Source organism: Procambarus clarkii, chromosome 37 (assembly GCF_040958095.1).
Source record: "Procambarus clarkii isolate CNS0578487 chromosome 37, FALCON_Pclarkii_2.0, whole genome shotgun sequence".
NCBI classification, from domain to species: domain Eukaryota; kingdom Metazoa; phylum Arthropoda; class Malacostraca; order Decapoda; family Cambaridae; genus Procambarus; species Procambarus clarkii.
The window spans coordinates 24,982,908-25,008,699 of record NC_091186.1 but is presented as its reverse complement, the minus strand read 5'-3'; the positions used below and the strand labels follow the sequence as shown (position 1 = coordinate 25,008,699).

The following is a 25,792-nucleotide window of genomic DNA, read 5'->3' as shown; positions in this document are numbered from 1 at the left end:
CAGATGAAGTCACAATAACGTGGCTGAAAAATTTTGACCAAACCACACACTACTATACAAAGATTTGCTTCATGATTGGAAGAAATACAAGAGGGACAAAATCCCAATATAAAATATGCAGAAGAATCGATAAAATAAACAATGTTTAGGTTAAGTAGTGTGGCATATTGAGAGGGGCATACATAGAAACTAAACACACAGATGAGCTGCAGGGACATAAAGAAATACTTCTTCAATGTCAGGGCAGTAAGCAAATGGAAGAATCAAGAGGAGATAAAGCAGGGACAACTTTCCTGCATAGTTTTAAAGCAGATACAAAACAAATGGTTTAAAATTGCATAAACCCTTTCTAATTTACCTGATAAACCCAGGTAAAAGTTATTTATTGCAATTGACTGACATTTGGAAACATGCGGCCCAGCTCAAGCTCGATCTAGCGAACTCTGTTATTATGTACTTTTGTCTGACATTGAAAACAAAATTAATGGATATGTCAGTATATTAGTCGTAAAAATTCAGATATTGTTATTACTGTACTGTATAGGTATTCACCTAGTTGTACTTGTGGGGGCGAGCTCTGCTCTTTTGGCCTGCCTCTCAACTGTTACCATTTTTTTTTCTCCACACACACACACACACACATACACCCAGGAAGCTGCTCGTAACAGCTGTAACTCCCAGGTAGCAGGGGCATCAGGATGAAAGAAACTCTGCCCATCTGTTTTCGCCGGCGCTCAGAATCGAACCCCAGTCCACAGGACTATGCATCCAGCATGCTGTCCACTCAGCCAGTAGTGCCCAGTGTGATATAATTTCTATGACAGGTTTAAGTCCACATCAATATAACTAACCCTAGTGCTCAAAAACCAATGCCCTTTGGCAAAAATATGGTGACCTCAATAACTTCCAGTGAAGCCAATGAAAAGTTCTCTCCCCCCTCACACTCTTAAAAGCTTAAACTGAAAAACTTAAAATAAACAGCTCTTGGAACTTGAGCAAATAAATATGCCAGATGTCATTTCTCACAAGCACTTAAACAAGGATGCAATTTAGCACATATTGCATTGTTGGGCTAAAACTATAGATATAATTTTCTGGTGACAAGCAGAGGACCCAAACATCAACCAGGAGTTCTGAGACAAGAGTGCTCAGTACCCTGCAGCTTCTTGGATAAGATTAATATTTTTTTTTTTTTTTTGTTATTTATATATACAAGAGTTTTTACATTCTTGTAAAACCACTAGCACGCATAGCGCTTTGGACAGGTCCATAATCCTAATTTTATTCCCAGAACACGACTCGCGAAATCATTTAACAACCAGGTACCTATTCACTGCTCGGTAAACAAAGACTACAGTTAAGAATTGGCACCCAGTCAATCCTCCCCGGCCAGGATACAAACCCAGGCCAAAGCGCTCACAAAGTGCCGGGAGCGTCTTACCACTGCGCCACGGGGAATGCAAATTTCTAAAAAATCTAAAAATATTGAATAATCATCTGATCCAGCCATGCATTTAATGACCAACCTTAGAGATGGGTATGGGGTGCATAATAAACGAAACCTTAGGGAAAACATAAGTAACACTTAATAATTGCCTAATCCCATCAATAGGCACAAATAAGACAATCTAGCCTAGGCCTTTACATCCAGACCAATACCTTATCATACCACAAACAATACGATTACAAGTTTTCCTTTAATATATTAATTTTTAATGCACCGACACATTACACTGCGATCAGTAAGTGGAGAGCAGTTAATGCGTCCATATGATTATTTTCACCCCATCCATTTGGTTTCCTTTTGGAGAGCAGTTGTGTCTGTAAGGCCAAGACCGAGGGCGTTGCGGCACTGACCAGTAATTCCCACATACACACACACACACACATATAACATCCTGGTGCACGCCGTCACCACACGCTGGGGACACTAGAGACAGACACACAAGGAGAGTCGCTGGGTACTTACACCCGGCGACTAACTTCCCAGAGTGAGGGACACAATGTTAACGGAAAAGTCAGCAGGAGTCTGCAGTCCCTGCACTCCTCCTTCAGGACCTCTGGCCCTGGCTTCCACCTCACTCTCCTCCTGTGTTCAAAGCTGTTTATCATTTAAACTTTTTGTTATCAGATAGAATTAAATTGGCTCAAATAGTTCGTGAAAAGCAGTTACAGGGAAAATGTTTTGTAATTTTCAACTTACATGGAGTTTTCCACAGTCACAGCTTAAGAATCGGATGTATTGTTTAGGTCAGAGGAGCGAATCCTACGCACATCCACGTGAAGCTTTTCAACCATTACTGCACTCAAAATATTTACACCAGAATTTCTCATTCATTAGTTACCGATAGTACTGATGCACTAACCATTGATGACTATCATAAAGAAGAACTATAATATAATTCATCTTTGTTCATTTATAATAAGATAAAAATTATCAGCTGTTTAAATATCAGTTTTCCCATCTAGGTTTTCCCCCCCGACTCAACACAATAAAATCATTACTGATGGCGTCAGTATCTCTCCTGTGGACTCTTGTCTTCCGAATTCCCGATGAGACTTAAGGGTTAGTCAAAGTATGTACAATATATAAATATAAATATTTATATTTTGAAACATTTTTTATTTATTTCTTTATTATGCACCCCCATACCCATCCTGTGGGCGGTGGTGTAAAGGGTTACAGAGGCACATAATCGGTTCAGGAACTGAACCCTCTAGTTCGTTTAGCTAAGCAAATAAAAATTTTTGACGCTAGTTACAAAATTATTAATGTTATATATACATGTACACATTCTCATACATACATGTACATACACAAATATATATATAATATATTATATATATTACATATTATATATATATGTCGTACCTAGTAGCCAGAACTCACTTCTCAGCCTACTATGCAAGGCCCGATTTGCCTAATAAGCCAAGTTTTACTGAATTAATATATTTTCTCTAATTTTTTTCTTATGAAATGATAAAGCTACCCATTTCATTATGTATGAGGTCAATTTTTTTTATTGGAGTTCAAGTTAACGTAGATATATGACCGAACCTAACCAACCCTACCTAACCTAACCTATCTTTATAGGTTAGGTTAGGTTAGGTAGCCGAAAACGTTAGGTTAGGTTAGGTTAGGTAGGTTAGGTAGTCGAGAAAACATTAATTCATGAAAACTAGGCTTATTAGGCAAATCGGGCCTTGCATAGTAGGCTGAGAAGTGAGTTCTGGCTACTAGGTACGATATATATATATATATATATATATATATATATATATATATATATATATATATATATATATATATATATATATATATATATATATATATATATATATATATATATATATATATGCCTAAGGCACAACTCTCCTAAACACGAGAGTCAAGTATACAACTTTAGAACACTTTCCCACCAGGAGACTCGAACCCTAGCCAGCACAGAAGCCTTCCAGCAACTGGCATAACAGGTACGCCTTAACCCTCTCCACCACCTGCTCAGACCCTTAAAAGAGATGGTAATTTCGGAGTATTTAAATACCACAAAGATCACCACCTCCCAAGAGCACTAGAGCAAGTGAGGGGTCATTTAGACGTTAATTTCATCAAGTCCCTGTTAATATGGGAAGACACAGTGTCTATGCTTAAGGCACAACTCTCCTAAACACGAGAGTCAAGTATACAACTTTAGAACACTTTCCCACCAGGAGACTCGAACCCTAGCCAGCACAGAAGCCTTCCAGCAACTGGCATAACAGGTACGCCTTAACCCTCTCCACCACCTGCTCAGACCCTTAAAAGAGATGGTAATTTTGGAGTATTTAAATACCACAAAGATCACCACCTCCCAAGAGCACTAGAGCAAGTGAGGGGTCATTTAGACGTTAATTTCATCAAATTATTTTTCCGAATTTCTCCGTAATTACCATCTCTTATAAGGGTCTGAGCAGGTGGTGGAGAGGGTTAAGGCGTACCTGTTATGCCAGTTGCTGGAAGGCTTCTGTGCTGGCTAGGGTTCGAGTCTCCTGGTGGGAAAGTGTTCTAAAGTTGTATACTTGACTCTCGTGTTTAGGAGAGTTGTGCCTTAAGCATAGACACTGTGTCTTCCCATATTAACAGGGACTTGATGAAATTAACGTCTAAATGACCCCTCACTTGCTCTAGTGCTCTTGGGAGGTGGTGATCTTTGTGGTATTTAAATACTCCGAAATTACCATCTCTTTTAAGGGTCTGAGCAGGTGGTGGAGAGGGTTAAGGCGTACCTGTTATGCCAGTTGCTGGAAGGTTTCTGTGCTGGCTAGGGTTCGAGTCTCCTGGTGGGAAAGTGTTCTAAAGTTATATATATATATATATATATATATATATATATATATATATATATATATATATATATATATATATATATATATATATATATATATATATATATATATATATATGTCGTACCTAGTAGCCAGAACTCACTTCTCAGCCTACTATGCAAGGCCCGATTTGCCTAGCAAGCCAAGTTTTACTGAATTAATATATTTTCTCTAAATTTTTTCTTATGAAATGATAAAGCTACCCATTTCATAATGTATGAGGTCAATTTTTGTTCATTGAGTTAAAATTAACGTAGATATATGACCGAACCTAACCAACCCTACCTAACCTAACCTAACCTATCTCTATAGGTTAGGTTGGGTTAGGTAGCCGAAAAAGTTAGGTTAGGTTAGGTTAGGTAAGGTAGTCGAAAAACAATTAATTCAGGAAAACTTGGCTTATTAGGCAAATTGGGCCTTGCATAGTAGGCTGAGAAGTGAGTTCTGGCTACTAGGTACGACATATATATATATATATATATATATATATATATATATATATATATATATATATATATATATATATATATATATATATATATATATATATATATATATATATATATATATATATGTCGTACCTAATAGCCAGAACGCACTTCTCTGCCTACTATGCAAGGCCCGATTTGCCTAATAAGCAAAGTTTTCCTGAATTAATGTTTTCTCCAATTTTTTTCTTATGAAATTATAAAGCTACCCATTTCATTATGTACGAGGTGAATTATTTTTTATTGGAGATAAAATTAACATAGATATATGACCGAACCTAACAAACCCTACCTAACCTAACCTATCTTTATCGGTTAGGTTAGGTTAGGTAGCACAAAAAGTAAGGTTAGGTTAGGTAGTCGAAAAAACATTAATTCATGAAAACTTGGCTTATTAGGCAAATCGGGCCTTCCATAGTAGGCTGAGAAGTGCATTCTGGCTACTAGGTACGACATATATATATATATATATATATATATATATATATATATATATATATATATATATATACATATATATATATATATATATATATATATATATATATATATATATATATATATATATATATATATATATATATATATATATATATATATATATATATTAGTATATTTTGGTAGCAGTCTTTCCTGTAGACATATATTATTAAATATGACCGAAAAAGTAAGATTAATAATTCTAACACGAATTTTCTCAATCTTTCGTACATTTCGCTTCACTGTTGGAGGTAAATCAAAAATCAATTCTCCAAAATTCATATAATATAATCAAAATTCATATAAAAATATATATATATATATATATATATATATATATATATATATATATATATATATATATATATATAATATATATATATATATATATATATATATATATATATATATATATATATTTTTTATGAATTTTCGAATTAACACGAATTTTCTCAATCTTTCGTACATTTCGCTTCACTGTTGGAGGTAAATCAAAAATCAATTCTCCAAAATTCATATAATATAATTAAAATTCATATAAAAAAAAAATATATATATATATATATATATATATATATATATATATATATATATATATATATATATATATATATATATATATATATATATATATATATATATATTTTTTTATGAATTTTGATTATATTATATGAATTTTGGAGAATTGATTTTTGATTTACCTTCAACAGTGAAGCGAAATGTACGAAAGATTGAGAAAATTCGTGTTAGAATTATTAATCTTACTTTTTCGGTCATATTTAATAATATATGTCTACAGGAAAGACTGCTACCAAAATATACTAATATATATATATATATATATATATATATATATATATATATATATATATATATATATATATATATATATATTAACAATCTTTGGACAACACCCACCAGTGGGACTCGAACCCAGAAAGCACAACTACCTTCCAGTAGCTGCCATAACTAGTACGCTTTAACCCACTACACCATCAGACCCTACAAAATGGTGTAGTGGGTTAAAGCGTACTAGTTATGGCAGCTACTGGAAGGTAGTTGTGCTTTCTGGGTTCGAGTCCCACTGGTGGGTGTTGTCCAAAGATTGTTAATCTTCACTTGTGGTTTATGCAAGTATAGGCATATATATATATATATATATATATATATATATATATATATATATATATATATATATATATATATATATATATATATATATATATATATATATATATATATATATATATATATATATATATATTAGTATATTTTGGTAGCAGTCTTTCCTGTAGACATATATTATTAAATATGACCGAAAAAGTAAGATTAATAATTCTAACACGAATTTTCTCAATCTTTCGTACATTACGCTTCACTGTTGGAGGTAAATTAAAAATCAATTCTCCAAAATTCATTTTTATTTCTAGTCTGACGCGACACGGGCGCGTTTCGTAAAACTTATTACATTTTCAAAGACTTTAGTTCACAAATACACAACTGAACATACGTATCTCCGATTTTATATCTACATTTGAGTGAGGTGGGAGGGGTGATGTGGCATTAACACAAGACAGAACAAAAGGGGATATTAATAGGGTATTAAAAGTATCAACACAAGACAGAACACAAACAATGGGTATTGAATAGAAGTGTTTGTAGAAAGCCTATTGGTCCATATTTCTTGATGCTTCTATATTGGAGCGGAGTCTTGAGGTGGGTAGAATATAGTTGTGCAATAATTGGCTGTTGATTGCTGGTGTTGACTTCTTGATGTGTAGTGCCTCGCAAACGTCAAGCCGCCTGCTATCGCTGTATCTATCGATGATTTCTGTGTTGTTTACTAGGATTTCTCTGGCGATGGTTTGGTTGTGGGAAGAGATTATATGTTCCTTAATGGAGCCCTGTTGCTTATGCATCGTTAAACGCCTTGAAAGAGATGTTGTTGTCTTGCCTATATACTGGGTTTTTTGGAGCTTACAGTCCCCAAGTGGGCATTTGAAGGCACAGACGACGTTAGTCTCTTTTAAAGCGTTCTGTTTTGTGTCTGGAGAGTTTCTCATGAGAAGGCTGGCCGTTTTTCTGGTTTTATAGTAAATCGTCAGTTGTATCCTCTGATTTTTGTCTGTAGGGATAACGTTTCTATTAACAATATCTTTCAGGACCCTTTCCTCCGTTTTATGAGCTGTGGAAAAGAAGTTCCTGTAAAATAGTCTAATAGGGGGTATAGGTGTTGTGTTAGTTGTCTCTTCAGAGGTTGCATGGCTTTTCACTTTCCTTCTTATGATGTCTTCGATGAAACCATTGGAGAAGCCGTTATTGACTAGGACCTGCCTTACCCTACAGAGTTCTTCGTCGACTTGCTTCCATTCTGAGCTGTGGCTGAGAGCACGGTCGACATATGCGTTAACAACACTCCTCTTGTACCTGTCAGGGCAGTCGCTGTTGGCATTTAGGCACATTCCTATGTTTGTTTCCTTAGTGTAGACTGCAGTGTGGAAACCTCCGCCCTTTTCCATGACTGTTACATCTAGAAAGGGCAGCTTCCCATCCTTTTCCATCTCGTAAGTGAAACGCAGCACGGAACTCTGCTCAAATGCCTCCTTCAGCTCCTGCAGATGTCTGACATCGGGTACCTGTGTAAAAATGTCGTCAACATACCTGCAGTATATGGCCGGTTTCAAGTTCATGTCGACTAAGACTTTTTGCTCGATGGTACCCATGTAGAAGTTTGCAAACAGGACACCTAGGGGAGAACCCATGGCGACCCCATCTACTTGCTTATACATGTGCCCATCCGGGCTCAAGAAGGGTGCCTCTTTAGTACAAGCTTGGAGTAGCTTCCTCAGAATATTTTCTGGCATGTCAAGAGGAGTACAGGCTGGATCACGATACACTCTGTCGGCTATCATTCCGATTGTCTCGTCCACAGGTACGTTGGTAAACAGCGATTCTACGTCCAACGAGGCTCTTATCCCTGTGGCCCGTGTGCCCCGCAGTAAGTCAACAAATTCCTTTGGAGACTTCAGGCTGAAGGCGCAAGGAACATAAGGAGTCAGCAGGCCGTTGAGTCGCTTCGCCAGTCTGTACGTGGGTGTGGGTATCTGGCTAATGATTGGCCGAAGTGGGTTTCCAGGCTTGTGCGTCTTGACATTTCCATACGCATATCCAGGTTTATATTCCCCAATGATCTTTGGCAGGTGGAGTCCGGATTTCTTGGCGTTCACAGTTTCGATCAGTTTGTTGACCTTTGCTTTTAATTCGGCTGTAGTGTCCTTCGTTACCCTTTGGAACTTAGTTTGGTCAGAGAGTATGATGTTCATTTTCGCCAGATATTCGTCTTTTTTAAGAATGACATATATTGGCGACTTGTCACCTCTCCTGACAACTATCTCCTTGTTCTCACGAAGGCTTTTAGCTGCCGCTTTAAGCTCGGGGGACAGTATGGTGCTTCTGTAGTTGCCTCGATTCTTTCCTCCTTCTGCAATAAGTTCTGCTTGTAAGGTATCTTTGGTAGTGACCTTCTTTTGTGTCTCGAGGTCGAATATGTCGTCCAACAGAATTTCCAACTCTACTTTCCGGGCCATCTCACTCGGTCTGGACATAACATGACAGTTTATGCCCAGATTTAGGAGAGTGACTTGGTCCTCAGTGAGGTTAATTCCTGCAAGGTTCAGGAAGCCATCTCTTGGTCGTGGAATTGCCATAGGTCCTCCATATAATGTTGTTAGTTTCTTGATAATCCTTGTTTCAGTGCTGAGGTGATGTTGGTCTGTGAGGAAGTCGAGGTGTTGTTCAATGCGGGTACGGATACTATGGTCGATGTTGCTATTTCTCCACTCGTTTGTAGCATGAAGTAGTTGCGTTTTGTTGTCTTTGATTTCATTCTCTGCCTTGTATATCTGATCACGAATCAGATCCTGGCGATATTTTATCGTGAAGGCTTGATTCCTTGCTGCTGGGTCGTGCGCTTTAATATTAGTATATTTTGGTAGCAGTCTTTCCTGTAGACATATATTATTAAATATGACCGAAAAAGTAAGATTAATAATTCTAACACGAATTTTCTCAATCTTTCGTACATTACGCTTCACTGTTGGAGGTAAATTAAAAATCAATTCTCCAAAATTCATTTTTATTTCTAGTCTGACGCGACACGGGCGCGTTTCGTAAAACTTATTACATTTTCAAAGACTTTAGTTCACAAATACACAACTGAACATACGTATCTCCGATTCCACGACCAAGAGATGGCTTCCTGAACCTTGCAGGAATTAACCTCACTGAGGACCAAGTCACTCTCCTAAATCTGGGCATAAACTGTCATGTTATGTTCAGACCGAGTGAGATGGCCCGGAAAGTAGAGTTGGAAATTCTGTTGGACGACATATTCGACCTCGAGACACAAAAGAAGGTCACTACCAAAGATACCTTACAAGCAGAACTTATTGCAGAAGGAGGAAAGAATCGAGGCAACTACAGAAGCACCATACTGTCCCCCGAGCTTAAAGCGGCAGCTAAAAGCCTTCGTGAGAACAAGGAGATAGTTGTCAGGAGAGGTGACAAGTCGCCAATATATGTCATTCTTAAAAAAGACGAATATCTGGCGAAAATGAACATCATACTCTCTGACCAAACTAAGTTCCAAAGGGTAACGAAGGACACTACAGCCGAATTAAAAGCAAAGGTCAACAAACTGATCGAAACTGTGAACGCCAAGAAATCCGGACTCCACCTGCCAAAGATCATTGGGGAATATAAACCTGGATATGCGTATGGAAATGTCAAGACGCACAAGCCTGGAAACCCACTTCGGCCAATCATTAGCCAGATACCCACACCCACGTACAGACTGGCGAAGCGACTCAACGGCCTGCTGACTCCTTATGTTCCTTGCGCCTTCAGCCTGAAGTCTCCAAAGGAATTTGTTGACTTACTGCGGGGCACACGGGCCACAGGGATAAGAGCCTCGTTGGACGTAGAATCGCTGTTTACCAACGTACCTGTGGACGAGACAATCGGAATGATAGCCGACAGAGTGTATCGTGATCCAGCCTGTACTCCTCTTGACATGCCAGAAAATATTCTGAGGAAACTACTCCAAGCTTGTACTAAAGAGGCACCCTTCTTGAGCCCGGATGGGCACATGTATAAGCAAGTAGATGGGGTCGCCATGGGTTCTCCCCTAGGTGTCCTGTTTGCAAACTTCTACATGGGTACCATCGAGCAAAAAGTCTTAGTCGACATGAACTTGAAACCGGCCATATACTGCAGGTATGTTGACGACATTTTTACACAGGTACCCGATGTCAGACATCTGCAGGAGCTGAAGGAGGCATTTGAGCAGAGTTCCGTGCTGCGTTTCACTTACGAGATGGAAAAGGATGGGAAGCTGCCCTTTCTAGATGTAACAGTCATGGAAAAGGGCGGAGGTTTCCACACTGCAGTCTACACTAAGGAAACAAACATAGGAATGTGCCTAAATGCCAACAGCGACTGCCCTGACAGGTACAAGAGGAGTGTTGTTAACGCATATGTCGACCGTGCTCTCAGCCACAGCTCAGAATGGAAGCAAGTCGACGAAGAACTCTGTAGGGTAAGGCAGGTCCTAGTCAATAACGGCTTCTCCAATGGTTTCATCGAAGACATCATAAGAAGGAAAGTGAAAAGCCATGCAACCTCTGAAGAGACAACTAACACAACACCTATACCCCCTATTAGACTATTTTACAGGAACTTCTTTTCCACAGCTCATAAAACGGAGGAAAGGGTCCTGAAAGATATTGTTAATAGAAACGTTATCCCTACAGACAAAAATCAGAGGATACAACTGACGATTTACTATAAAACCAGAAAAACGGTCAGCCTTCTCATGAGAAACTCTCCAGACACAAAACAGAACGCTTTAAAAGAGACTAACGTCGTCTATGCCTTCAAATGCCCACTTGGGGACTGTAAGCTCCAAAAAACCCAGTATATAGGCAAGACAACAACATCTCTTTCAAGGCGTTTAACGATGCATAAGCAACAGGGCTCCGTTAAGGAACATATAATCTCTTCCCACAACCAAACCATCGCCAGAGAAATCCTAGTAAACAACACAGAAATCATCGATAGATACAGCGATAGCAGGCGGCTTGACGTTTGCGAGGCACTACACATCAAGAAGTCAACACCAGCAATCAACAGCCAATTATTGCACAACTATATTCTACCCACCTCAAGACTCCACTCCAATATAGAAGCATCAAGAAATATGGACCAATAGGCTTTCTACAAACACTTCTATTCAATACCCATTGTTTGTGTTCTGTCTTGTGTTGATACTTTTAATACCCTATTAATATCCCCTCTTGTTCTGTCTTGTGTTAATGCCACATCACCCCTCCCACCTCACTCAAATGTAGATATAAAATCGGAGATACGTATGTTCAGTTGTGTATTTGTGAACTAAAGTCTTTGAAAATGTAATAAGTTTTACGAAACGCGCCCGTGTCGCGTCAGACTAGAAATAAAAATGAATTTTGGAGAATTGATTTTTAATTTACCTCCAACAGTGAAGCGTAATGTACGAAAGATTGAGAAAATTCGTGTTAGAATTATTAATCTTACTTTTTCGGTCATATTTAATAATATATATATATATATATATATATATATATATATATATATATATATATATATATATATATATATATATATATATATATATATATATATATATATATATATATGTCGTACCTAGTAGCCAGAACGCACTTCTATGCCTACTATTCAAGGCCCGATTTGCCTAATAAGCCAAGTTTTCATGAATTAATTGTTTTTCGACTACCTAACCTACCTAACCTAACCTAACCTAACGTTTTCGGCTACCTAACCTAACCTAACCGATAAAGATAGGTTAGGTTAGGTTAGGTAGGGTTGGTTAGGTTCGGTCATATATCTACATTAATTTTAACTCCAATAAAAAAAAATTGACGTCATACGTAATGAAATGGGTAGCTTTATAATTTCATAAGAAAAAAATTAGAGAAAATATACTAATTCATGAAAACTTGGCTTATTAGGCAAATCGGGCTTTGAATAGTAGGCATAGAAGTGCGTTCTGGCTATTAGGTACGACATATATATATATATATATATATATATATATATATATATATATATATATATATATATATATATATATATATATATATGTCGTACCTAGTAGCCAGAACGCACTTCTCAGCCTACTATGCAAGGCTCGATTTGCCTAATAAGCCAAGTTTTCATGAATTAATTGTTTTTCGACTACCTAACCTAACCTATAAAGATAGGTTAGGTTAGGTTAGGTAGGGTTGGTTAGGTTCGGTCATATATCTACGTTAATTTTAGCTCCAAAAAAACAAAATTGACCTCATACATAATAAAATGGGTAGCTTTATCATTTCATAAGAAAAAAAATTAGAGAAAATATATTAATTCAAGAAAACTTGGCTTATTAGGCAAATCGGGCCTTGCATAGTAGACTGAAAAGTGCGTTCTGGCTACTAGGTACGACATATATATATATATATATATATATATATATATATATATATATATATATATATATATATATATATATATATATATATATATATATATATATATATATATATACATACTAGTATATTTTGGTAGCAGTCTTTCCTGTAGACATATATTATTAAATATGACCGAAAAAGTAAGATTAATAATTCTAACACGAATTTTCTCAATCTTTCGTACATTTCTTTTCACTGTTGGAGGTAAATCAAAAATCAATTCTCCAAAATTCATTTTTATTTCTAGTCTGACGCGACACGAGCGCGTTTCGTAAAACTTATTACATTTTCAAAGACTTTAGTTTACAAATACACAACTGAATAGAACTTATGCATCTCCGATTTTATATCTACATTTTAGTGAGGTGGATGGGGAGAGGTGGCATTAATAGGGTATTAATTTCATCAACACAAGACAGAACAAGAGGTGGCATTAATAGGGTATTAATTTCATCAACACAAGACAGAACACGAAACAATGGGTATTGAATAGAAGTGTTTGTAGAAAGCCTATTGGTCCATATTTCTTGATGCTTCTATATTGGAGCGGAGTCTTGAGGTGGGTAGAATATAGTTGTGCATTAATTGGCTGTTGATTGCTGGTGTTGACTTCTTGATGTGTAGTGCCTCGCAAACGTCAAGCCGCCTGCTATCGCTGTATCTATCGATGATTTCTGTGTTGTTTACTAGGATTTCTCTGGCGATGGTTTGGTTGTGGGAAGAGATTATATATGTTCCTTAATGGAGCCCTGTTGCTTATGCATCGTTAAATGCCTAGAAAGAGATGTTGTTGTCTTGCCTATATACTGGGTTTTTTGGAGCTTACAGTCCCCAAGAGGGCATTTGAAGGCATAGACGACGTTAGTCTCTTTTAAAGTGTTCTGTTTTGTGTCTGGAGAGTTTCTCATGAGTAGGCTGACCGTTTTTCTGGTTTTATAGTAAATCGTCAGTTGTATCCTCTGATTTTTGTCTGTAGGGATAACGTTTCTATTAACAATATCTTTCAGGACCCTTTCCTCCGTTTTATGAGCTGTGGAAAAGAAGTTCATTTAAAAATAGTCTAATAGGGGGTATAGGTGTTGTGTTAGTTGTCTCTTCAGAGGTTGCATGGCGTTTCACTTTCCTTCTTATGATGTCTTCGACGAAACCATTGGAGAAGCCGTTGTTGACTAGGACCTGCCTTACCCTACAGAGTTCTTCGTCGACTTGCTTCCATTCTGAGCTGTGGCTGAGAGCACGGTCGACATATGCGTTAACAACACTCCTCTTGTACCTGTCTGGGCAGTCGCTGTTGGCATTTAGGCACATTCCTATGTACTTGTTTCGTCATTCACACGCTATCTTATCTTGAGGTTATCTTGAGATGATTTCGGGGCTTTAGTGTCCCCGCGGCCCGGTCCTCGACCAGGCCTCCACCCCCAGGAAGCAGCCCGTGACAGCTGACTAACACCCAGGTACCTATTTACTGCTAGGTAACAGGGGCATAAATTGAAAGAAACTCTGCCCATTGTTTCTTGCCGGCGCCTGGGATCGAACCCAAGACCACAGGATCACAAGTCAAGTGTGCTGTCCGCTCGGCCGACCGGCTCCCTCGCTACCTTTAAACTTTTACCCCATTCGCAACGCCATTCTTTCATTTGTCCTTGCACACCAACCCTTAGTCTATCTCCTTGTCAAGCATGAACAGTTGAATCTTCACGTCCGTCAGGTCGCTATGGACACTATACTCCGCCCACTTAATCAGCCTTGCTGTGCTAGATTGTATTTTGACCTAGCCCGCCTTTATGTAGTTTATTACAGTACCTCTCAACCTCGGCATCGCAATCCTCCCCTACCTTTACATCCCTCGTTCTGCTCGCCCTTCCAGTCCTTGCAAACCACCCACGCGCTGTATTTCTCAACTCACCAGTAATGAAATGCTGCCATCACTTTAAAACACTTATGCACTACGCCCCATTCACCAAAGAGGCCACCATTGCTATGTACGTTCACCATTAGATCTATTGCTCTATTATCTACCCCTTTGCTCTATACCTTCACATTTTGGCTTACTTGATATCCTCTATTTTTTCCCATCCGCCCTCTACTCTGAAACTCTAGTTAAAGACGCCTGTTCTGCTTTATGACCTGCTCATCGAAGTCACGAAGCAGAGCCATGTGGAAAGTAGTAGCTTCCACTACTTTCCACTATGTAAAAGACACATCAAACACTTTATGTAGGGCATACGTAAATCTGTGTATCTATGTATTTACGTATGTAGGTTAGCTTAGCATTTTAAAAGCACCGAATCACCTTCTGTGGTTGAGTGTTCAATAAACCCTTGAACTATATGTTTAACACTTCTCTAAACCTGTCCATGGAGGCCAGAAGAAAATGTATATATGCTGGTTAGCATTGTAAATGTGTAGCCACGTCTGTGGTAGAAAAAAAAAAAAACTACTTTCCAAGTAGTGAAAAACCAGGGCCAAATGTCCCTAGATTTTCACTACTTGGTCCTGATTCTATCAAACCCCCCACATGACCCTCTTCCCGTCTACCACATGTCCCTGTTCCTGTCCACCACATGACCCCCTGTTCTTGTCCACCACATGACCCTGTTTCCATCCACCACATGACCCCTGTTTCTGTCATAACCCTGTTCCCGTCCACCACAGGACCCCTGTTCTTGTCCACCACATGACCCCTGTTCTTGTCCACCACATGACCCTGTTTCCATCCACCACATGACCCCTGTTCCTGTCCACCACATGACCCTGTTCCCGTCCACCACATATCCCTGTTCCCGTCCACCACATATCCCTGTTCCCGTCCACCACATATCCCTGTTCCCATTCACATGATCCCTGTTCTTGTCCACCACCACATGACACCTGTTCCTGTCCACCACCACATGACACCTGTTCCTGTCCACCACCACATGACCCCTGTTCCCGTCCATCACATGTCCCTGTTCCCGTTCACGACATGACCCTGTTCCTGTCCACCACATTACCCTGTTCTCCTCCACCACATGGTCCAGTTTCCATCCATCATTCCTTGATTTCATAATTTCTATGGACAAGGAGTAACTTCTACCTGTAAAGTCTTTAACAGGAAAATACAGAGACGAATATCCAATCCAATAAATTTTCTTCAGATGTTGCAGAGGATGTAACATAAATGGCTTGTATACTATATGGGTAATTATACAGATTGAATTCGCTGTACTTACATTGATCCAATAATGGTTTCCCAGTGTCGGAGATAGGACACGACCCACAAGAGACAACTTACTTCTGCGAACCTATTTACTGTGAGGTGAACAGAAGCATCAGGAGCAAACAAACGTGCCCTTGCGCTCGTCCTATCCGGGAATTCCATCCAAGATAAGGCTATATGGTAGCTTTGAGTTGATTGGCGACGTCAACAGGTCTGTAACTGTGGTATTATTAAAACATTTCCATACCTCACAATTTTGTTTTACTTAATCTAAACGTTTTTATAGTTTAACATATTTTGAGAACAAAATTTACATATTAATTTAGCACTAACTCAAAATATGTAATTGTTGTAGGTGATTATATGCTACAATTACCAGCAAAAGTTACAATTATTAAATTAATGTTTATATTTGCCAAATTTATATTAATATCTAATTAACAAAAATACAATGTATACAATACTTACGAATATAAAGATTATATAATGAATGGCAGCTAAAATAAAAAAAATCACTTGGCTAAAAGATAATTAGCTGTAAAAGCAAAACATTCGATGGGAAATATATATATAAACAGAAAAAATAATTAGAAAATTATTAAAACATTATTAGGCTATAAAAGAAAAGTATGAATATTTTGGCTGTAAACAAAAAATTATTATTAAGTCAGGTTGAAAAGCAAAATTATTCTCATACAGCAGATTATGTTCTATTAAAAAATTATTAAAACATTATTAGGCTGTAAAAGAAATGTATGAACATTTTTGCTGCAAAAAATTATATATATATATATATTAATAGGTCAGGCTGTAAAGTAAAATTATTCTCATACAACAGATTATGTTCTATTAAAAAATTATTAGGCTGTAAAAGAAATGTATGAACATTTTTGCTGCAAAATATATATATATATATATATATATATATATATATATATATATATATATATATATATATATATATATATATATATATATATATATATATATATATATATATATATATATATATATATATATATATATATATATATATATATATATATATATATATATATATATATATATATATATATATATATATATATATATATATATATATATATATATATATATATATATATATATATATATATATATATATATATATATATATATATATATATATATATATATATATATATATATATATATATATATATATATATATATATATATATATATATATATATATATATATATATATATATATATATATATATATATATATATATATATATATATATATATATATATATATATATATACATATACATATACATACATATATATATATATATATATATATATATATATATATATATATATATATATATATATATATATATATATATATATATATATATATATATATATATATATATATATATATATATATATATATATATATATATATATATATATGCGAACAAGCCAGAATGGTCCCCTGGACAATATGCAACTTGAAACTCACACCCCAGAAGTGACTCGAACCCATACTCCCAGAAGCAACGCAACTGGTATGTACAAGACGCCTTAATCCACTTGACCATCACGACCGGACATAATGAGGTGATAGCCGAGGCTATTTGAACCACCCCACCGCCGGCACTCGGATAGTTATCTTGGGCATAGCATTATATATATATATATGCTATGCCCAAGATAACTATCCGAGTGCCGGCGGTGGGGTGGTTCAAATAGCCTCGGCTATCACCTCATTATGTCCGGTCGTGATGGTCAAGTGGATTAAGGCGTCTTGTACATACCAGTTGCGTTGCTTCTGGGAGTATGGGTTCGAGTCACTTCTGGGGTGTGAGTTTTCAGTTATATATATATATATATATATATATATATATATATATATATATATATATATATATATATATATATATATATATATATATATATATATAGAATAGAGCGACCTACCATGAACACCTAAATCACGGAACTATTTACTCTACCCACCATGAGAGTAAGGACAAGACAAGAACATATCGATGCCAACACAGAAGACAATGTCCAACATAACAGGCCAATTACACTGGATTAATCTTTGTGTTTAGATAGGAGATGCCTCGTATGGGCCAATAAGCCTTCTGCAGCCTCTATGTTTCACCTCACATTTATCCCTTATGTATCCCCCCATGTTTTCACCTTCATTGTATTATCACCTGACCTAATGCGGGTATAAAATCAACTAGTATTGTAAGATCTGTTCACTTGAGAATGAACCATGGAGGTTCGAAACGTCGTGCAAATTATACAAATAAGTGTAATACACTCTATAGTAAATCACTTCTTTTCTTCACCTTAAAAGTACGAAAATGAGTTTTGGAGAACTCCTATTTCAATTAAGCCCTGATGCTAAGAAAATAGTTAGAGGGATAGAAGCCCTAAACCAGAAAATAATAAATACAGAATATGCGGTCATATTCAATGAAACATGTTTGAAAGAAAACCTGCTGCCAGTGTACACCAATATATATATATATATATATATATATATATATATATATATATATATATATATATATATATATATATATATATATATATATATATATATATATATATATATATATATATATATATATATATATATATATATATATATATTAATAAGGCAGGCTGTAAAGTAAAATTATTCTTATACAACAGATTACTATACAGTATGTTTTATGAGAACAATTAGTACAACATTATTAGGCTGTAACAGAAAAGTAAGAACATTTTGGCTGTAAACAATTATTAATGTCAGGCTGTAAAGGAAAATTATTCTCATACAACAAATTGTTTTATTAGAAAAATTATTAAAATATTAGGCTGTAAAACAAAAATATGAACATTTTTGCTGTAAATAAAAAAATATTAATGACAGGCTGTAAAGTAAAATAATTATCATACAACAGATTATGTTTTATGAGAAAATTAGTAAAACATTATTAGGCCTGTAAAAGAAAAGTGTGAACATTTTGGCTGTAAAAAATTAATAAAAAGTTAGGCTGTAAAGGAAAATTATTCTCATAGATTATGTTTTATTCTCATAGATTATGTTCTATGAGAAAATTATTAAAACATTATTTGGCTGTATAGGAATAGAATGAACATTTCTGCTGTAAATTTTTTTTATTAAAGTTAGGTTGTAAAGGAAAATTATTCTCATACAATAGATTATGTGCTTTGAAAAAATAAATTATTAAAACATTATTAGGCTGTAAAAGAAAAGTATGAACATTTTAGCTGTAAACAAACAATTATTAATGTTAGGCTGTAAAGGAAAATTATTCTCATACAACAGATTATGTTTCATTTGAAAATTATTGAAACATTAGGCTGTAAAACAAAAATATGAACATTTTTGCTGTAAACAAAAATTATTAAAAAGTCAGGCTGCAAAGGAAAATTATTATAGAAATTGGTCTGTAAAGGAATATTATTAAATTAATTAAACTGTACAAAATTATTAAAATGATTAGGATGTAAAATAATATTAAAACACTTAGGGTATACAAGAATATTATTGAAAAAAATATTTTATAAAAGAATATAAAAAACCGTTGAGCTGTAATGAAAATTATTAAACCACTATTAGGCTGCATAAAATGATTAAAATACGATAAGAATGTAGGATAAAATGATAACAAAATCAAACGTTTATAATCATAATATAAATAATATAAATAATAATAATAATAATAGTACTTATTACAAATATATGCATACAAAAACATAAGACAGGCTGTAAAATATAATACAATAATAACAATAAAAAAAAATATGCATACAAGAACATAATACAAGTTGTAAAAAGATAACTTTTAAAAAAGGATTAGACTGATATAATAATAATTATACGCATAGTTAGGCTGTAAGGGTAATTTCTTATCATATGGCCTTAAGGAAGGTCTTTAAGGCCAATCGGCTATTGGATCAGCACCCCATGGCGATGTGGAGGCTACAGTAGAGCCCCAAGACTAGCATGGCGATGTGGAGGCTACAGTAGAGCCCCAAGACTAGCATGGCGATGTGGAGGCTACAGTAGAGCCCCAAGACTAGCATGGCGATGTGGAGGCTACAGTAGAGCCCCCCCAAGGCTAGCATGGCGATGTGGAGGCTACAGTAGAGCCCCAAGACTAGCATGGCGATGTGGTGGCTACAGTAGAGCCCCCAAGACTAGCATGGCGATGTGGTGGCTACAGTAGAGCCCCCAAGACTAGCATGGCGATGTGGAGGCTACAGTAGAGCCCCAAGGCTAGCATGGCGATGTGGAGGCTACAGTAGAGCCCCAAGACTAGCATGGCGATGTGGAGGCTACAGTAGAGCCCCCCCAAGGCTAGCATGGCGATGTGGAGGCTACAGTAGAGCCCCCAAGGCTAGCATGGCGATGTGGAGGCTACAGTAGAGCCCCCAAGACTAGCATGGCGATGTGGTGGCTACAGTAGAGCCCCAAGACTAGCATGGCGATGTGGTGGCTACAGTAGAGCCCCCAAGACTAGCATGGCGATGTGGAGGCTACAGTAGAGCCCCAAGACTAGCATGGCGATGTGGAGGCTACAGTAGAGCCCCCCCAAGACTAGCATGGCGATGTGGAGGCTACAGTAGAGCCCCCCCAAGGCTAGCATGGCGATGTGGAGGCTACAGTAGAGCCCCCAAGACTAGCATGGCGATGTGGAGGCTACAGTAGAGCCCCCAAGACTAGCATGGCGATGTGGAGGCTACAGTAGAGCCCCCCCAAGGCTAGCATGGCGATGTGGAGGCTACAGTAGAGCCCCCAAGACTAGCATGGCGATGTGGAGGCTACAGTAGAGCCCCCCCAAAGCTAGCATGGCGATGTGGAGGCTACAGTAGAGCCCCCAAGGCTAGCATGGCGATGTGGAGGCTACAGTAGAGCCCCCAAGGCTAGCATGGCGATGTGGAGGCTACAGTAAAGCCCCCAAGGCTAGCATGGCGATGTGGAGGCTACAGTAGAGCCCCCAAGGCTAGCATGGCGATGTGGAGGCTACAGTAGAGCCCCCAAGGCTAGCATGGCGATGTGGAGGCTACAGTAAAGCCCCCAAGGCTAGCATGGCGATGTGGAGGCTACAATAGAGCCCCCAAGACTAGCATGGCGATGTGGAGGCTACAATAGAGCCCCAAGACTAGCATGGCGATGTGGAGGCTACAGTAAAGCCCCCAAGGCTAGCATGGCGATGTGGAGGCTACAGTAGAGCCCCCAAGGTTAGCATGGTAGTGTTGGGGTGGAGGCTAGAGCCCCAAAGATAAGCATGCAATGTGGGGGCTACAGTAGAGCCCCCCCCCCCTCAGACTAGCATGGCAGTGTGGGGGGTGGAGGCTAGAGCCCACAAAGCTGGCATGAAGATGTAGAGGCGGGGACTAGAGCCCCCATAGTGGTGTGGAGGCGAAGGCTTGAGCCCCCCATAGTAGTGTGGAGGCAGAGGCTACATCAACATGGTGGTGTGCAGGCAGAGGCTAGAGCCCCCCATAGTCCTGTGGAGGTGGAGGCTTGAGCCCCCCATGGTGGTGTGCAAGCGGAGGTTAGAGCCTCCCATGGTCCTGCGGATTGTACGTTAGAGCCTCCCATGGTCCTGTGGAGGCGTACGTTAGAGCCTCCCATGGTCCTGCGGAGGCGTACGTTAGAGCCTCCCATGGTCCTGCGGAGGCGTAGGCTAGAGTCCATCTTAGTGGCGTGGAGACGGAAGCTAGAAGCATGGTGGGGCGGAGGCAGAGGCTAGCTACAAAGGATAAATAACCCCAGAGGGAACTGGTTGGAAAGGCCGAGGAACCCCTATACTAGATGAGGAGAAAGGAGCGGAGGGGGGATGTGATTCCAATGATATCCTTGTAAAGAAGATAATCTCTGCTGGGGAGAAGCTAGGAAACATTACACACTAAGGGGAGGGGAGCCTTCCAAGGTTAGTCAAAACATTTAGATATATTAAAGTGCATATAAACAAGGTAAAACAAATGCTTAACCTACTTCAAAATAGAACTGTTTCCAGCGTTTTTACAACTTCCAAAAATGTTCAGTTGGCGCTCATACAATTTTAACAAGCTGCTGTGAACATGTTACAGGACTTCGCATAGGACACGAAGGCTTTCCTGGAAAGAAAATACACACTTTTAAAACCTAAAAATGCTAATGCTTGCAGTATGTCAAGATAAATAAATGTTAAATAATCAAATAATTTATTTAAATAATGGTTTAGGTTTAATTTCTCCAATGAAAGTGATGATGCCAAATAAATTATAAAAATTATTATACAAATAAAAAGCACAATTATATTCTGATAAAACTGGTAAATACGAGAACCTGAGACAGGATCAGAAGTCCATTTATCTATACCCCCTTCCCTTCTACAATTTAGTTTTTTAAATTTCTTTCTTTCAGACATATTAAAAATGGCTTGATACATATCACATCAGTAATTTTAGCACAGTATATACAGTATTGATTTTGTGACTGGCATCAACTGCATGGTTTATCCCATATGTGAGGATTATTGACCTTTTATGTAAATTCCTTACAACGAAACTGCAAATGCTTATACGTTCCCATGTGCAAACTGTGCATAAGGAAGGTCTCATAGAACATAAATCACGCTTACAGTATCTTTAAAAAGTAATATGTCTTGAACAATAAAAGAAGCCTAAAAAAGTCATCAGAAGATAACTCACAGACGAATTTGATGAGAGCAGAAGAGTGTAAACAAGAACAGGCAAACTCATCGTCTATAACGAAACGTCAAACAAAAAAAAAAACTTATATGGGGAAGTAATAAAATCGATAAACTGACATGTTGTCACACCTCAAATACGACTTTACTACAAAAATCTGTGATAGTTCAGTTTGTATGGGAAACTGATCACGCGAAAAGTAAAATGTGTGTGAACAAAGATTGTGTCTCGCGCACTTGAACATTACACAATGGACTGGCAATTTAGCTAGACAAATTTACACAAACATTAAATGAAATGACACATCGCTTATTGTTAAGATACAATTTTTATAAAATTCGTGTTTGGAAGATAAATGGAACATATTTGCAAGGAAATTAAGTGCCGTCTAGCCTAATATTAATGTCAACTGTCACTAAATGTAAACTGCAATATTTGTATTATAAAATGTTTAAAAGTATGTAAAATACTGCCCAAACTATTTAGCTATAATGTGATGTTACATTGTTATAGATAATAATTGCAGTGCAAGTACTGCTTTTTACCAGCAATGTCATAATTATGTATTAGGTGTCAACATAAATTATATCAATAAAAAACAACATCCAATGAGATGCTGGCCAAGGCCTTTTGTGCCCCTTGTAAGATACCCTAAAGTTAGGTACAAAATAGTAATCTATTAGTATTTTGCAGCTTGAGAGTAATAGATTGATCACTGGCTTCGAATTTTAAAAAATCTTGTTATCGTTCTACATATTAAATGGCTTAATTGTGATTGTCAATTGTGATATTATCAATTTATGTCCTAGCGAAAACATTATTTTTACTAACAATCAGAGTTTTGATTATATAAAGAAAGAATTCACCAACTGTATCTATTTTCTAATAGAAATTCTTAGTTAGAACTGGATTAACGCGGAAATATTTCCCACGTCTACGGTTCCAAAGTCAGATATATAAGACATTAATATCTGCACATCGAACTGTGGCGAGGCTTTATCCCCCATTCTACCGTGCCACTGTCCACTTAAGGGATACCTCAGTCACTAACAGAATCCCTCACTCAGCCTTGTACCCCGTAAGGAGTGAGGTAAGGTTGGCAGCTTCCAGGTCTCAACCTCTTTACGTACTGGCACTGACTCGGGCTCCTTGCTACTGATTCAGCTACCACAAAAGTCTTTAGCCTCAGGTCGCCAATCTGGCTAGTGCATCACTCACCGCCAGAATATTTTCTATCATATTAGTGATAAATAGCCTAAGTCTATAGTTCCTTGCGTGTACTCACAAGTTCATACCCAGCCTCAGGCAAACAATATGGAGTAAAGATGTGATTAAGTTCAAACACAATTTATAAAATATATATACAAGTTTACTAAAAAGAATAGTACACGAAGTTACTAAGTTAAAAAAGGGTCAGAGGTATGCTAGTCCCCGAGCTGAGAGGGTTATGAGCTACGATGAAAGATTACTGGAACTAAACCTCACGACACTGGAGACTGAAGTTGGTGGAGACATGATCACCACCTATAACATTCTCAGAGGAATTGACAGGGGTAGATAAAGATACAACTATTTAGTAAGGGTGGTATGCGAACAAGGAGACACAGGTGGAAACTTGGTACTCTGATGAGCACAGGGACATTAGATAGAACTTTTTCAGTGCCTGACTAATTAACATACTGAATGTATTAAGACGTGATGTGGTGTAGGCAGACTCCATACACAGCTTCAAAAGTAAATATGATTGAGCCCAATAGACTCAGGAATCTGTACATCAGATGATTGATAGTAGAGGCGAGGGGCCAAAAACCAGAAGCTCAACCCCCTCAAATACAACTAAGCAAGTCTGCATGCTTAGTGCAAAATAATAAAAATAACTCAAAATATGGAAACACTACTGTAGAATTCTTTCTCTCTCTGATGTTGTAGAATTCGAGGACATTATGATAACACCACCCAACAAATATTATCTCAAGTTTCAGTCACATTTGTATGGATACCATCTCACATAGATGTTGTCCAGCATGATGACACAGATAACGCAGCTAAAACTGCACGTGATAACTCTGAAATTGACTAGGATATTGGCATTCCAATCTCTGATGTAAAAGCTGCAGTATTTCAGGAAGTTGGTGAAGACAGGAGAGTAGTTACTGACACTCAAAGGCCAGAAAGCACGAGTATTAAGAGCTATGACATGTTTAGAATTGAGAATTATATGTATGGGCAACATAAAACATCCACAAGACAGTGTACATTGTAATTGCCAGAATTAGGCTGGGATATCGATATCTATAGCAGGTAGTTGCAGGTAATGAAACCTCCAATGGTGAACATTCCAATCGTAAATTATGTGAACATGAGCTGGGACATACTCTCCAACAATATATCTGATTGCCCTGTTATCAGTGCTCTTAGACCAAATGGTGTGAGGTACTTTGAGCTCTGGAATTACTTCAGGCACTCACGAGTATTGGAAAATATTCTTGTGCTCTACCCAGATTTTGCCAATGCAGGCTAATAGATCAGCCTCGCATTTCATGATCTCTCCTGATTCCATGTATGACTAACCATCCTGTGAGACGGGGATATTAGATGAACTTATAGCTAGTTTTTGATCTAAACTGTGCAATCTTTCATAATGTATAGGGGTAGCAGCATATTGCTGTGTATAAGCTTGTTAATTTAAAAAAATCGTTGATATTATTCTTAACTAACAAATGCTGTAACTTGGTCATACAACATGGCAAACTCTTAATGTAGAATAGTAAACTATACTGTATATATATGTAAATTCTTAACATAAGCGAGAGGACCCGTTAAAAAAATAACATCTCATTAGGCCTTTACTCTACTCAATATTCTCCAGCAAATAAAATATTACTTAAATCTTACTCCTACAGTAATTGCCTTAATCTCTTCTGAATTAACTCTACTAATATTGATTAAACAAGTTCGAGTGTACCAAGTAT

General features: G+C 37.2%; 1 protein-coding gene across 4 annotated transcripts in view; it reads right to left on the bottom strand.

Moving 5' to 3' along the window:
- Wdr62 (WD repeat domain 62) overlaps positions 1-16,193 on the bottom strand; it is a 231,507-nt gene extending 215,314 nt beyond the window's left edge. The window contains exon 1 of one of the 4 annotated variants that reach the window (XM_069337296.1): positions 16,176-16,193. The gene's annotated coding sequence lies outside the window, so the exon portion shown is untranslated. Of the gene's footprint in view, positions 1-1,969; positions 2,103-2,203; positions 2,326-16,113; positions 16,130-16,175 lie in introns of those variants that run through there. The other 3 variants (XM_069337295.1, XM_069337294.1, XM_069337293.1) reach the window with 3 other exon arrangements.
- Between the last annotated feature and the right edge of the window lie 9,599 nt (positions 16,194-25,792).